The sequence below is a fragment of the Sinocyclocheilus grahami genome, unplaced genomic scaffold (assembly GCF_001515645.1).
Source record: "Sinocyclocheilus grahami isolate Dianchi unplaced genomic scaffold, SAMN03320097.WGS_v1.1 scaffold792.1, whole genome shotgun sequence".
NCBI classification, from domain to species: domain Eukaryota; kingdom Metazoa; phylum Chordata; class Actinopteri; order Cypriniformes; family Cyprinidae; genus Sinocyclocheilus; species Sinocyclocheilus grahami.
The window spans coordinates 788,857-804,222 of NW_015505971.1; the positions used below are offsets into that span (position 1 = coordinate 788,857).

The window sequence follows — 15,366 nt, forward strand, 5'->3', positions numbered from 1 at the left end:
CACATCCTTGCTCCATCGTCAGCCCAAGTCTCTGTCCTGGACCCCTGAAGCACTGGCCGCCTTCGAGAAGCTCAAAGAGGCCTTCTGCACTGCTCCCATCCTCACTCACCCAAACCTTCAGCTCCTTTTCATCGTTGAAGTGGAGGCATCCACCATGGGAGTAGGAGCGGTGTTATCTGGGTTACCACGGAGAGCCTGCCCCCCTCCATTCTTGCGCATTCTACTCCAGGAAGCTCACCCCAGCGGAACAGAATTACGACATCGGGAACAGAGAGCTGCTTGCTATTTGACTGGCTTTGGAAGAGTGGCACCACTGGCTGGAGGGAGCCCAACACCCATTCATTGTGATTACTGACCACAATAGCTTCGAATATCTCCCAACCGTCAAGAGACTCAATTCTGCCAGGCCCGCTGGGCTCTGTTTTTCACCCGGTTCAACTTCACCATAACTCACCATCCTTGTTGGTACCATCCTTGTTGGCATTCTGGTGCAATATGGCTGCCGTCGCATCATCCAGGTGGATGCTGCACACTGCTGGTGGTTGAGGAGATTCCCCCCTTCTATGTAAAGCGCTTTGAGTGCCCAGAAAAGCGCTATATTAATGTAAGGAATTAATCCTGGCAATAAGAATGTGAAGGCCGACTCACTCTCCCGTGTTCACCAACCAGACAGTCCAACCACACCTGAGCCGATCCTCCCTCCAGCTAACATCGTCAGCCCCATTTAGTGGGATCTGGACGAGCAGATCCGCATCGCCACTCAGACAGAAACTGCTCCGCTGGGAGGCCCAGAAGGGAGGACTTGCGTACCCCCTTCCCTACTGCAAACCCTTCTGGGCTCACTTCACGCTTCCCTGGGCTCTGGACACCCAGGCAGCCAGCGCACTCTCTCGCTCCTCCAAGCTTGATACTGGTGGCCCAGTTTGGCCCAGGATGTCTCCCAGTATGTTCGTAGCTGCTCAGTCTGTGACATCTCCAAGACTCCACATCACCTCCCATCTGGAAAACTGGTCCCACTTCTGATCCCCCATCGACCTTGGTCCCACATTGGAGTCGATTTCATCACCGACCTCCCTAACTACACCTGCAGATAAACACACCTGCATCCTAGTAGTGGTGGATAGATTCTCCAAAGCTGGCAAGCTGATTCCCCTAAAAGGCCTGCCCACCTCCCTATAAACTGCAGAGGCGCTATTCCATCACGTCTTCCGCAATTTTGTCATTCAGGAGGACATTGTTTCCAATCGTGGGCCCCAGTTAATCTCCCGTGTCTGGAGGACATTCTTCCAGCTCCTGGGCGTGACAGTCAGCCTCACATCCGGTTATCATCCCCAGACCAATAGCCAGATTGAGCTGTAGCTACAGGAGATTTGGAGATATCTCCGGTCATACTGCCATGACAACCAACACAGCTGGAACTGCTTCCTACCCTGGTCCGTGTATGCACAGAACTCTCTGAGGCAGTCCACCACAGGATTAACCCCCCTTTTCATTGCATACTCGGCTTCCAACCCCCTCTGTTTCCCTGGATGGAGGAACCCTCCGATGTTCCAGCTGTGGACCACTGGTTCCGAGCGAGTGAGAGAGTATGGGACTCAGCTCATGTCCATCTCCAGTGGGCAGTGCGGAGACATAAGGCCTTTGCTGATGCCCGACGCCCTTCACTCTACCGCCCCTGTCTATTGTCCTGGGGACAAGTTCTGGTTGGCCACCCAGGATCTGTGTCTCCGCCTGCCCTGCAAGAAGCTGAGTCCCCGCTATATAGGTCCTTTCACCATCCAGAGGCAGATTAATGATGTTACTTACCTGTTGCAGCTCCCTGCCCAGTATCGGGTGCACCCCACATTCCATGTGTCACTACTCAAACCATTCTCTCCTTCTGCCCCAGGTCTCGAGGAACCCGAAGTACCTCCTCCTCCCGAGATCCTCGAAGAACCCACCACCTACCGTGTCCATGACATCTTGTACTCCAGGCGACGGGGCGGCTGCCTAGAGTATCTCATCGACTGGGAAAGGTATGGCCCCGAGGAGAGATCCTGGGTTGCTCGGGATGATGTTCTGGATCCCTCCCTCCTGGCTGATTACCATCTCAACCACCCGGACCGCCCAGCACCCAGGGTCCGTGGCTGTCCCCGTCGCCATGTGCGGGCGTCATGAGCCGCCCGTGGAGGAGGGGGTACTGGCAGGGATTCAACCACGCCACCCATTATGCTATCAATGTCCCAATCACCCGATTACTGATCACCACCACCTGTCACCACTAATCAAGCTCCCTATATCCTTGCACTCTTCCCACTGTCACATTGTCTGGTCTCGCAGATTATTATGCGTACTTACCTGACTCTTACTCTTACCTGTGTTTGCTTACCTGCAAGCGTCCCCGACGATCCATTCCACATGCTCCAGTGCTCCTACGATCCATTGTTCCTATGGCTCACCTGCAAGGAAAGACAGACTGGTTACTCTGGCAAGATAAGCATCCAAAACTCCTCCCATGCTCAGTTTACTCGCCTTGGGACTGTGATCTTGCTTTCACCTGCCTCCTTCGAAAATAAACCTGCTGAATTGTTGACTTAGCCTTGTGTTCTTTGTGTATTTACTGACAACTTTAGCCCAACGGTTAGCTTATAATAATGTTTTCTAATTTTAGTGGTACTGGTAGGAATTTGTGGGAAGTTCGAGCATGCTGCCACGTCATTATGTCACGTCTGTAATCATAAAGAAGTTGTCCCGGCAAATAGGCTATATCGCATGTGAGGATCCTGCAGGTGGCAGATCGTTTATAGCCTTTTCTCACAGAAGCTGGAATAATTAAACATATTATTTTGATGGCGGATTGTAATCCAGAAAGGATTATGTGTTTATGAAACACATGTGACTGAAATGAAATTATATTCCAGTTTTAAAAGTGCATCTGATTACAGATTGCCTTGGATTACACAAGATTTGTATTTTAAAGAGAACCAGTTTGAAGGAAGAATAATTAGCTTTTTGGGTTAAAATAATTTCTTAAAAAATTTGAATGGTATGACAATTAAAGATTAGACTGTACAGAAATTGAAATCTACACGCTAATACACATTATATACACATAGTCACACAATGCTGATGTTGTTAACATTAACAATTTGAGAACAAAGTATAACAATAATAATAATTTGCATGGTTTGATGTGATAATTATGGTGACCAGGAGGGGACGTCTTCGGTTCACTTAGTTTTGTCATGGCCTCGACATGTTAACTCATGGGAACATGATAATATGTCGTGACCACGAGATATTAATTTGTGGGAACGTCATATTGTCAGGATCGTGGACTGTCTGTGTCATGTTTTGCCCCTGTTTCTGTTCCCTTATTTGGCCATGTTCCTGTCCTCGTTTTGTTGATTAGTCATCCCATACACCTGTGTTTTCCCAATCATCCCCTGTATTTAAGTCCTAGTCTGTGCAGTCTGTCTCTGTCGTTTCTACTTGTTATGTTCATGTGTTTCCTGCCGTTCCCAGTGTTTGATGTACCCTGTGTTTCTTCTATTAAAGACTGTTTCGTTTATTCCTCGTCTCCATCGTTCCTCGCCATCACAGATTGTGACAGAAGAACCAACCAAAACAGTAACTTCCTTGTGTCTACCCTCTGTTTTGTTTCCCATTTTTACCCAGTGTCTTTTTTTCCGTTGTTCCCTGGATGGATGCCCTTCTTCGCCCCAAATACCTCCTCCTCCTGCTGGAGCAGGGGGACAAAGCTCTCGAGGACCACACTAGACTGTTCCAGCTGCTAGCAAGCACCACCAGCTACCCGGACGATGCGCTCTGTGCGTTCTACGACGCCAGTCTAAACATCGAGTGCAGAGCACCGTTGTCCGTAGATGGTCGTCGAGAGGATTTCGGCACGCTTGTGGAGTGGATTCTGGCGAGAAATCCACTCCGGACCCAGAAGCCCAGTCCACCATCTCCCTGCTGTGCGGAGCTAAAGCCCAAGCCCAATACGATATGAGCACCGCGGGTCTGCCATCCTCCAGCGTCGCCATGGCTGGAGAATACCTCACCTCCGTTTCCAGCCTCCGAGGCCCAGACTCCACCTCGGCTCCTAGTTCCCTCACCTCCACCGTCACCCGTCGATCCACCAGCTCCACCAGGCTCCCTCGTCCCTCCGGCTCCACCGCAGATCTCCGGATCTCCGCCTTGGTCGCCAGAGCCCTCGGCTCCACCCTGGCCGGACAAAGCTCTCGAGGACCACACTAGACTGTTCCAGCTGCTAGCAAGCACCACCAGCTACCCGGACGATGCGCTCTGTGCGTTCTACGACGCCAGTCTAAACATCGAGTGCAGAGCACCGTTGTCCGTAGATGGTCGTCGAGAGGATTTCGGCACGCTTGTGGAGTGGATTCTGGCGAGAAATCCACTCCGGACCCAGAAGCCCAGTCCACCATCTCCCTGCTGTGCGGAGCTAAAGCCCAAGCCCAATACGATATGAGCACCGCGGGTCTGCCATCCTCCAGCGTCGCCATGGCTGGAGAATACCTCACCTCCGTTTCCAGCCTCCGAGGCCCAGACTCCACCTCGGCTCCTAGTTCCCTCACCTCCACCGTCACCCGTCGATCCACCAGCTCCACCAGGCTCCCTCGACCCTCCAGCTCCGCCTTGGTCAGGCGTCGACCCGCCATCACCTCAGGACTCCGCTCCTCTGGTTGCACCTCGTTGCTCCGTCCCACCGGCTCTATTGGGCTCCTTCCTCCCGCCAGCTCCACCTTGGTCCTCTGTCGCTCCGGCTCCACCACGGATCTCCGGATATCCGCCCCCGCCTTGGTCGCCAGAGCCCTCGGCTCCACCCTGGCCACCTGGATCTTTGGCATCCCCCTGGTCCGTTGGCTCCTCCACCACCTGCTCCACTGCCATTGGTCGGCGCCCTGGAGTCGGCAGCCATTCCTCCTCCATGGCTCCTCCCTCCATCAGCTCCACTGTGGGTCGACATTATGGCTGTGGCCTGGGTCCTGATTGGCTCCTCCTGCTCCGGGCCCCTCCTATCTTCACCCTGGCTCCTCCCTCCTTCATCACCTCCCTGGTCTCTATCTGCCGGCCCCCTCCCGGGTGTCCATCCTCATCCGGAACCTCCTCCCAAGTTCCCACCCATGCCTCCCTCTGTTGTTGCTACGAGGACGCACCTTCCGGGAGGGGGCGTAATGTCAGATCATGGACTGTCTGTGTCATGTTTTGCCCCTGTTTCTGTTCCCTTATTAGGTCATGTTTCTGTCCTCGTTTTGTTGATTAGTCATCCCATACACCTGTGTTTCCCCAATCATTCCCTGTATTTAAGTCCTAGTCTGTGCAGTCTGTCTAGGTTGGTTATACTTATGTTTATGTGTTTCCTGCCATTCCCAGTGTTGGATGTACCCTGTGTTTCTTCGATTAAAGACTGTTTCGTTTATTTCTCATCTCCATCATTCCTCGCCATCACAGATTGTGACACATATTAACTTGTGGGAGTGTCATATTATGTTGTGGCCACGAAATATTAATTTGTGGGAATGTGATATTATGTTGTGGCCACAAGATCATTTTGTCGAGGTAACGACATCCTTATGTTGTGGCCACGACTTCTTATGTTGAGGGAACAACATATTTGTCTCATGGCCACGAGTTTAATGCATAAAAACAAACCTGCGTTACCACAGCAACCCGGGATTATCAGAGAGGGTTTTTTAATATTTATTTTGAATTAAGAAATTATTATAGGCTATTAATTATTATTGAAATTATTACATTATTAAATTATTATATTAACCATAGTCTTAGGCTAATGGACTGTAGGCTATGTAGACAGCATTCAAATTAAGTTTAAGCCTAAATGTTACATAAAGTACATAAAATAAAATAGGCCTACAAGAAAACATTTTTATCCAGCCACAGTCTTGTAGCTATATCCATTAACTGATCGTCTTTTTCCGTAATATTTGTATATTATTATTATTATTATCATTATTATAAGCATATTATTATATTTTATATTAGTTTCACCCCTTAATTTCAATCTCTTTGCATAACGTTCTGACTAGTTGTGTAAATAAGCCTACTGTAAATGCTCGACATGCCAATAAAGCTTTGATTATGCTGACTGGAATGTATAGCCTACTGGAAGTGCAGTTTAAAGGTTGAATTTAACATATATTTCATTTTATTTTGGCAAATTAATAATTAATATTATAGCCTAGTGTTTCCCTGAGGAATGAATCATTCACATAGTTTCATTTGTAAATGAAAACACAACACGCTCATTTATCATCACACACGGGCATAAATAGCCTACAGTCATAAAGTATTGGCATAATTGTCAGGCGTTTACAGTATTTGCAAAATATATGGTAGCAAATACTAGAATAATTATACAGAAAGTTAATTAGTTAAAGCGAATTGAATTTAATTGAAAGGAGAAATAATAAAATATTATATTTATATTAAATAAATATAAAAATATAGCTGTAACAACTTAATAAAATAATAATAATAATAATAATAATAATAATAATAATATTAACAAGCAAACTCACAACTGGAAATCTCCTTGACCAGATAAACTCCAGAATTTCTGGTGCAAACAACTAACTGCCCTTCATAAACACCTTACAAGAGCTTTCAATGACATCATTAATGATCCAAGAGGTATACCTGAGTGGTTAACATCTAGAACCACCTTCTTAATCTCCAAAGGCAAGAACACAAGGGACCCGAATAACTACTGGCCGATAACTTTCCTTCCAACAACTTAAAAGATCTTTACAGCTGCATTGAAAAACAGAATATACAACCACTCAATTAAGCATGGCATCCTCCCAGATGAACAGAAAGGGTGTAGAAAATCATCTAGAGGATGTAAAGTCCATCTATTAGTAAGTAAAATGGTTGCATCCCTGGCAAAGACACAAAGGAGAAATATTGGTATGGCATGGATTGATTACAAGAAGGCATTCGATAGTGTGCCTCATACCTGGATAATAGCAGCTATGGAAACCTATCGAGTCTGCCCATCTATAACTCGATTTGTAGAGACATTGATGAGAGAGTGGAAGACTGAGATAGTGCTCTATTACACCAGAGGTCATATCAAGACGGGTTGCATTGCAATTAAACGAGGTATATTCCAAGGCGACTCCTTGTCTCCCATTCTGTTCTGCTTAGCATTAATACCACTAACTAACATGTTAAATAGACAAGGTATTGGATTTGAAGTCGACATGTACAATAAAGTCAGCCATCTATTCTGCATGGACGACTTGAAACTGCTTGCAAAGGATGAGACTCAACTAAAGCAAGGTCTCACTATTGTCAATGGGTTCAGTGATGACATCAAAATGGAATTTGGCTTAGATAAATGTGTCACGGCTGTCTTTAAACATGGTAAACTAATCAAAAGTCAGAATATCCAACTGAATGACCAAACAGTCATTAGGAACATGGATATGAATGAAACATACAAGTACCTAGGTGTCGAAGAGAATGATAGCATTGATAACATTCAAATGAAAGAGAAGATAGCGAAAGAGTACTATCGTCGAGTTCGTCAGGTATTGAAGACTGATTTAAGCTCCAAAAACAAAATCACAGCCATTAATAATCTAGCTGTTCCAGTTGTGGCTTATAGCTTATAGCTTTGGTGTCATCAACTGGTTGAGAACAGACATTAAGAGGATGGATAGAAAAACAAGGAAACTCCTGACTATTGCAGGCATCCATCACCCGAAAGCTGATGTTGAAAGACTGTATATCAGGAGACGAGATGCTGGCCGTGGATTAGTCAAACTAGAATCTGCTTTCGAAACCGCTACCGTTGGCCTAAGCCACTACATCATGCTGGGCAAAGATATGTTTACGCGACTACTGGAAGACCACGATGCTGGTAAGCCTAAATACTCTCTTCGGAAAGAAGCTCAGAAGATAAAAGGAAAGTACTTGAAACAAATCACTGATGTGAAGAATATAAAAAAGCAATTAAAGAACAACATTGAGAAAAAAAAAATTTAACTCCTCAAGGGCAAACCTATGCATGGACAATTTTTTTGAGACTTGGAAAGACCAGGTGTCGATAAGCAGGCATCTATGCAGTGGCTAAACAGCTCTGGTTTAAAAGGGGAGACTGAAAGCCTGATTTTTGCAGTGCAGGACCAGGTACTCAACACCAAGTACCACAAGAAGAACATCCTGAAACAAACAGAAGACAGTAAATGCAGGATGTCCAACAAGGTTGAAGAGCACATAAGCCATATTGTTGCCAGCTGTACTACACTTGCACAGTCTGAGTACACCAACAGACACAACAAAGTAGCCAGCTATGTTCATTGGTCTATGTGCAAGTGTAACACAGAGGCAGTGGCGTTAGGATCCATGTGCAGCTTTATTAGATCACAAGGCAGGTCATACAGGCATAAATCGTCACCAGGTGTCAGACACAATGAAGGCTGGGCAGAATCGTAAACGAAGTTCGTTATAAGGGTCGAGGCAGGCGGCAGACAAACAATGGCAAGAATCAACAAGGCAGGCAGGGTCAGAATAGGTAGGCAGCAAGCAATCATAATCGGGAAATCAGTCCAGGTAATAAACAGGAAATCAAAACAGGGAAAACGCTCAGAAATGTCTGCTAGGCAAAACAAGACTTTGCAAGGAGAGCAGGGACGGCACAGTATAAATAGACCGGGTAGATGGGGAACACCTGTGCAGGTGATTAGTCTCTGGCAAGGTGCATTGTCGGAATTGGAGTCCGAGGGGATATTTAGTACTCCGGTGATGGTTCCCTCTGGTGGTGATTGGAGGGAGCCACAGAGGCTGAATTTGTGACAGAGTCCCCCCCCCTGTGAGCTCCTGACGCACAGAGGCAGACGACGCCGGGGTATTCCACGGGGTCTCGGGGCAGGTTTATCCGGGTGGTCTCTGTGAAAGTCTGTGGTAAGTGAGGGGTCCAGAATATCCTCTGCATTGACCCAGGACCGTTCCTCCGGACCGTACCCCTACCAGTCCACTAGGTACTGGATCATTCTGCCCCGGCGACGAGAGTCCAAGATTTCCCGAACTCGGTAAGCCTTTTCACCGTCTATGGTGATGGGAGGGACTCTTTGGTCACCAGCCTCCTCCTGGTCCTCAGCTTCTCTCGGACCACCAGCGGGCTTGAGCAAAGAGACATGAAAAGTGGGTGAGATACGATAATGTGCAGGTAAAGCCAAATGGAATGAAACAGGAGTTATTTGTCTGATCATTTTGAAGGGACCCCCGTACCTAGGACTGAGTTTTTTGCAGGGTAACCGGAGACGAAGATCCCGAGTGGACAACCAGACCCGCTGACCAGGCTGATAGTTGGGATTGGCGCGCTGATGGCGGTTAGCTTGTTCCCTTGTTCGGTGGACTGCTCTCTGGAGATGAACGTGAGCCTCATTCCACGTCTCCTCGCTTCATTGTAGCCATGAGTTAACGGCCGGAAGTTCTGATGGTCCTGATGAACCCCAGAACACATTGGAATGGGGTGATACCTGTCGCAGGTTTGCGGAGTGAATTCTGTGCATACTCGGCCCATAGTAAGTAGCGGCTCCAGTCGGTATGATCGGAGGAACCAAGTGAGTTCTTGGTTGAGACGTTCCACCTGACCATTCGACTATGGGTGATACACGGAGGTGAGACTGACATTGACAGCTGTCGGCAGAAAGCGGACCAGACTCGGGAGGTGAACTGGGGGCCCCGATCAGAGACCACGTCTTCAGGAAGGCCGTAAAACCTGAATACATAGTTGCAGAGCACCTTGGCTGTTTCAAGAGCAGTGGGTAGTTTGGGTAGAGGAATCAGGCGGCAGGCCTTGGAAAAACGATCGATAACAGAGAGAATGGTAGTGTGACCCTGTGAGGCAGGCAGATCTGTTATGAAGTCGATGGCTATGTGGGACCAGGGGCGTTGTGGAATGGGTAATGGTTGTAGGAGACCAGCAGGCAGTTGATGAGGGGATTTGGTTATGTTGCAAGTTGCACAGTCTCGGATGAAGACGATTGTCTCTGCTTGTAGAGTGGGCCACCAGAAGTGATTATTTAGTAACTGAAGGGTAGCTGCTATACCTGGGTGTCCGGAGCCGGGAGTTGAATGAACTAGCTGAATGACTCTTTGTCGTAGAGCTTGCGGTACATATGTGAGGTTAGGTGGAGTTTCAGCTGGAGGTGGTTCGGTGCCCTGGGCATCTGTGATCTCAGTCATGATGTCCCATTGTACGGGTGCGAGAATGATGGTAGACGGAATGATGGAGTCCTGACTGGGAGATAGTGTGGCTGATTCATAGAGTCGAGACAGGGCATCCGCCTTAGTGTTTTGAGATCCTGGACGGTAGGTTATTGTGAAGTCGAATCTGGTGAAGAATAGTGACCATCTTGCCTGTCTATGATTGAGTCTTTTGGCTGATTTCAGATATTCCAGATTGCGGTGATCGGTGAGTACAATAAAGGGGTGTTTGGCACCCTCGAGCCAGTGACGCCACTCCTCAAAGGCGACCTTCATGGCAAGAAGTTCTCGATTGCCCAAATCGTAATTCTGCTCGGTGGAATTAAGTTTACGGGAATGAAAGGCGCAGAGATATAACTTAGGCGGGTTACCATGTCGTTGAGTGAGAACTGCCCCAATGCCCGTGCTGGATGCGTCCACCTCCACAATAAACTCTCGTTCTGGGTCGGGATGGTACAAGATGGGTGCAGTGGTAAATCTCTCCTTGAGGGTCTGAAAGGCTGAACGGGCTGCTGGGGACCATGCAAGGCATTGAGTACCCTACTTAGTCATAGAAGACATGGGAGTTGCCATTGTGCTGAAGTTACGAATTAATCTCCTATAGAAGTTGGCAAATCCTAGAAAGCGTTGTAGTTCCTTTAAGGTGGCAGGTAGAGGCCAGTCAACAACGGCTCGTACCTTCTTTTCGTTCATGGCCACCCCTCCTGAACTGATCACATATCCGAGGAATGATACTGTCTCCTGATGAAACTCACACTTCTCGGCTTTGGCATATAGCTGGTGGCTGATGAGACGTTCTAAGACTGACCGAACATGCTTGACATGATCCTCGTACGAGTCTGAATAGATTAAGATGTCGTCTATGTAAACAATGACCCAGCGATTTAACGTGTCTCTGAACACATCATTAATGAAGGCCTGGAACACTGAAGGACTGTTGGCAAGCCCGAATGGCATAACATAATATTCGTAGTGCCCAGTCGTGGTAGAGAAAGCAGTCTTCCATTCATCACCCTCACGGATGCGAATGAGGTTGTAAGCATTGTGCAAATCTAGCTTGGTGAAATATCTTGCCTTTCGGAGCTGTTCCAGAGCTGCAGGGACTAGGGGCAAGGGGTAGCGAAACTTTATGGTGAGATCGTTGAGTCCTCTGTAATCAATGCAAGGAAGGAGACCTCCATCCTTCTTCTTAACAAAGAAAAACCCAGCAGAGGCAGGTGATGTGGATGGTCTTATGAACCCCTTAGCGAGTTCCTCTTCGATATAGGACTTCATAGCCTCCGCTTCAGGTTGAGATAAGGGGAAAACCCTCCCCTTGGGAGGATGTGAACCAGGTTGGAGTTCGATGGCACAGTCACTCATTCTATGAGGGGGTAATTGTGAAGCCTTTATCTTACTGAAGGCCTCCCTGAGATCGTAATATTCAGCAGGAAGTTGGCTGACAGGCGTGCAATTCCTTTCCTTTCTGACCGGTGAAGCATTGAGACAATTCTGACGGCAGGACTCTGACCACTGTGTAATCTGTCCCTCGGACCATGAGATTGAGGGGTTGTGCTTCTCTAGCCAAGGCAGTCCCAGAATGACAGGTGTTCGTGGAGATTGAAATACGAAGAGACGGATAAGTTCGGTGTGAAGAGCTCCAGTGCATAATTGAAGGTCTGTGGTAGAGAATTGAATTTGGCCAGTGCCCAGCGGACGGCCATCTAGAGCTGCCACTGCCAAATGAGACGTACAGGGAACAAGAGGAATATTATGAGTTTTTGCAAAACTAGTGTCAATGAAATTTCCTGCAGCTCCTGAATCAATCAAAGCCGTAGCCTCAGTGATCTGTCCATTAACTTTTAAGATGACTGGAATCTCTAAAGCAGTGGAAGTACTGAAATTCGAACTCATCGGAGAAGGATTGCGAGGTGGCCGAGTGGGACAGGAAGCTCTCATGTGTCCAGACAGTCCGCAGTATAGGCACAGATTTTGGCGAATACGTCTCTCTCTCTCCTCTCCTCTGAGATGAGTAAAGCCAATCTGCATAGGTTCTGTGTCAGGAAGTGGTGATGACGCGCCGACTGGAGCCGAAGAGAGCCGAGTCTGATGACGAAAGCGAAGGAGGTTATCGATCCGAATGGCCAGTTCGATGAATTGATTCAAGGATCTCCCCTCGTCTCGACAGGCTAATTCAGATTGCAGTTCCATGCTCAGACCTCTGCGAAAGTGTAGTTTGAGAGGATCCTCCGGCCAACCTGTTTGTGCAGCGAGAGTGCGGAATGAGAGGGCGTAATCCGACGCCGAACCTCTGCCCTGGCGTAACGACAACAGTTGCTCGCCCACCTCCTTTCCATCAGCGGGATGCTCGAACACCTCCTTGAACCGCTGGATGAAAGCCGAGAAGGAAGGAATGATCACCTGATTCTCATTCCACACTGCCGTAGCCCACTCCAACGCCCCTCCAGTGAGAAGCGAACAGACAAATGCGATGCGACTATCATCTGTGGAATACAACATGGGTTGTTGGTGAACAAACATGGAACATTGGAGTAAGAAACCTTTACATTTTGAGGGTGAGCCATCAAACATCTCGGGAAACGCCAAACGAGGGCTGGCGGTGGAGGTAGGTGAAACCGGGGCTTGAAGCGGTGGATTCGGAGGAGAGGCGTGGGCTTCGGGGGCTTGCAGATGAAGGGCTTGCAAGGTCTTTACCATCTCTTCCGTTAGCGAGGTAAGTCGGTTTAATTGTTGCTGGTGTGTGACCAGAACCGATGCTTGAGCAGATACCTCTGTGGTGGAGTGATAGAACGCTGCTGGATCGATTTCTGGCAAAGTCTTCTGTAACACAGAGGCAGTGGCGTTAGGATCCATGTGCAGCTTTATTAGATCACAAGGCAGGTCATACAGGCATAAATCGTCACCAGGTGTCAGACACAAAGAAGGCTGGGCAGAATCGTAAACAGAGTTCGTTATAAGGGTCGAGGCAGGCGGCAGACAAACAATGGCAAGAATCAACATAGGCAGGGTCAGAATAGGTAGGTAGCAAGCAATCGTAATCGGGAAATCAGTCCAGGTAATAAACAGGAAATCAAAACAGGGAAAATGCTCAGAAATGTCTGCTAGACAAAACAAGACTTTGCAAGGAGAGCAGGGACGGCACAGTATAAATAAACCAGGTAGATGGGGAACACCTGTGCAGGTGATTAGTCTCTGGCAAGGTGCATTGTCGGAATTGGAGTCCGAGGGGATATTTAGTACTCCGGTGATGCTTCCCTCTGGTGGTGATCGGAGGGAGCCACAGAGGCTGAATTTGTGACAGCAAGTATCTGGGAGTTCAAGTTACACATAAATACTATGAACATGAACCAGAAAAAGTCATCAATGTCAATGATAACATCATTATGTGGGATGTTCCAATAGTTTCCGACAGAACCATCTTAGCTAATCACCCTGACATAGTGTTGCATGACAAAAAAGAAAAAACATGTCTGCTGATTGATATAGCTGTTCCAGATGATACTAACATCATGCTAAAGGAAACCGAGAAGATCAGTAAATACAAGGACCTGAGATCAGTAGGATGTGGAAATGTAAAACGAGAACTGTACCAGTGATAGTAGCAGCATTAGGAACATTAAAGAAGGGTTTCATTCAGAACTTAAAAATGCTCCCAGGCCATCCGTCAGTGAAGTGCAAAAGATCGCACTCATGGGCACTGCCCATATCCTTCGTAAGGTGCTTGGGTGAATTGCTGTGATCTCTTGTTGAGATCTGGATTCACCAGTACAACCGCAAATAAATGCGAGAAGAAAAGATTTGAATGCTGTATAATAATAATAATAATAATAATAATAATAATAATAATAATAATAATAATAATATACAAATATTAAATTAAATGTTTAATGTTAATACAAATGTTTCATCCATCTCTAATAATCCTTGGTTGCTATGGTCACACAGGTTTGTTTACGCATTAAAGAGAATAACGAGAAATGGATGTTGTTCCCTCAACATAGCATCTCGAGGCCACGACATAAGGTTGTCGTTACCTCGAGAGAAGAAAAGATTTGAATGCTGTATAATAATAATAATAATAATAATAATAATAATAATAATAATAATATACAAATATTAAATTAAATGTTTAATGTTAATACAAATGTTTCATCCATCTCTAATAATCCTTGGTTGCTATGGTCACACAGGTTTGTTTACGCATTAAAGAGAATAACGAGAAATGGATGTTGTTCCCTCAACATAGCATCTCGAGGCCACGACATAAGGTTGTCGTTACCTCGAGAAAATGATCTCGTGGCCATGACATAATATCACGTTCCCACGAGTTAATATGACGTTCCTACGAACTCATATCTCGTGGCCACAACATATTATCACGTTCCAATGAGTTAATATGTCGTGGCCACAACAAAACTAAGTGAACCGAAGACATCCCCTCCCAGTCACCGTAGATAATAGCTAGCCGATCGTTAGATTTAATCACCATTGGTAGCGCGATTTATTGTAATGCTTTTTTCCTTAGTTGGTCAGTACAAATTTAGTAGACTTGTTACTTACTTGTTCAGATGACAAGATCCGGTGAAAATTCTTATTTGGCTCACACTTCCAAGACGTAGACAATCTGTGATTCCTAAGTACAGTATCCACACCGGTGCAGGGACTTACAGCTACACATACTCCTCAAAACATTCGATTCATCCGCACTGGAGCCATACCAGTGCACAAACCACGTATTAAAGATAATTGTGTAAACAACTGCAATTGCAGGTTTTCAAACAAAGATGGTGACAAAGAGGCAAAACTTACAGACTGCAGCTTTAAATGATTACTTTACCTCCTGAGTATTTCATTCATTTGTCAGCTAACAGAAGTAATGAAAGAAGCATTCAAGTGACAGAGAAGTGATCTTCGGCATTCGACAGAAACACCCAAAAAAGGTAAAAAATAAATTAAAGGTAAAAGAAAACTTTGTTTTGCTTTTATAAATTAAGAATGAATGATAATGTTACAGTTGTTTTGTGTCAGGCCTATCTTTTTTGATGTTCTTCCTTAAAAACCTTTTTTTGCAACTACAGTATTTTTTCGTTGATATTGCACAGCAATTCTTCTGTTTCATGTTTAATC

At 46.5% G+C, this 15,366-nt stretch overlaps 1 long non-coding RNA gene across 1 annotated transcript; it reads right to left on the reverse strand.

Annotated features, from left to right (window-relative positions):
• Nucleotides 1-5,583: 5,583 nt before the first annotated feature.
• On the reverse strand, nucleotides 5,584-14,677 carry LOC107561792 (uncharacterized). The gene is made up of 4 exons (XR_001605912.1): nucleotides 14,610-14,677; nucleotides 10,496-10,497; nucleotides 7,834-7,842; nucleotides 5,584-5,594 (listed from the first exon to the last, which is right to left on the reverse strand). It is a non-coding gene; the product is annotated as an uncharacterized lncRNA (long non-coding RNA).
• Between the last annotated feature and the right edge of the window lie 689 nt (nucleotides 14,678-15,366).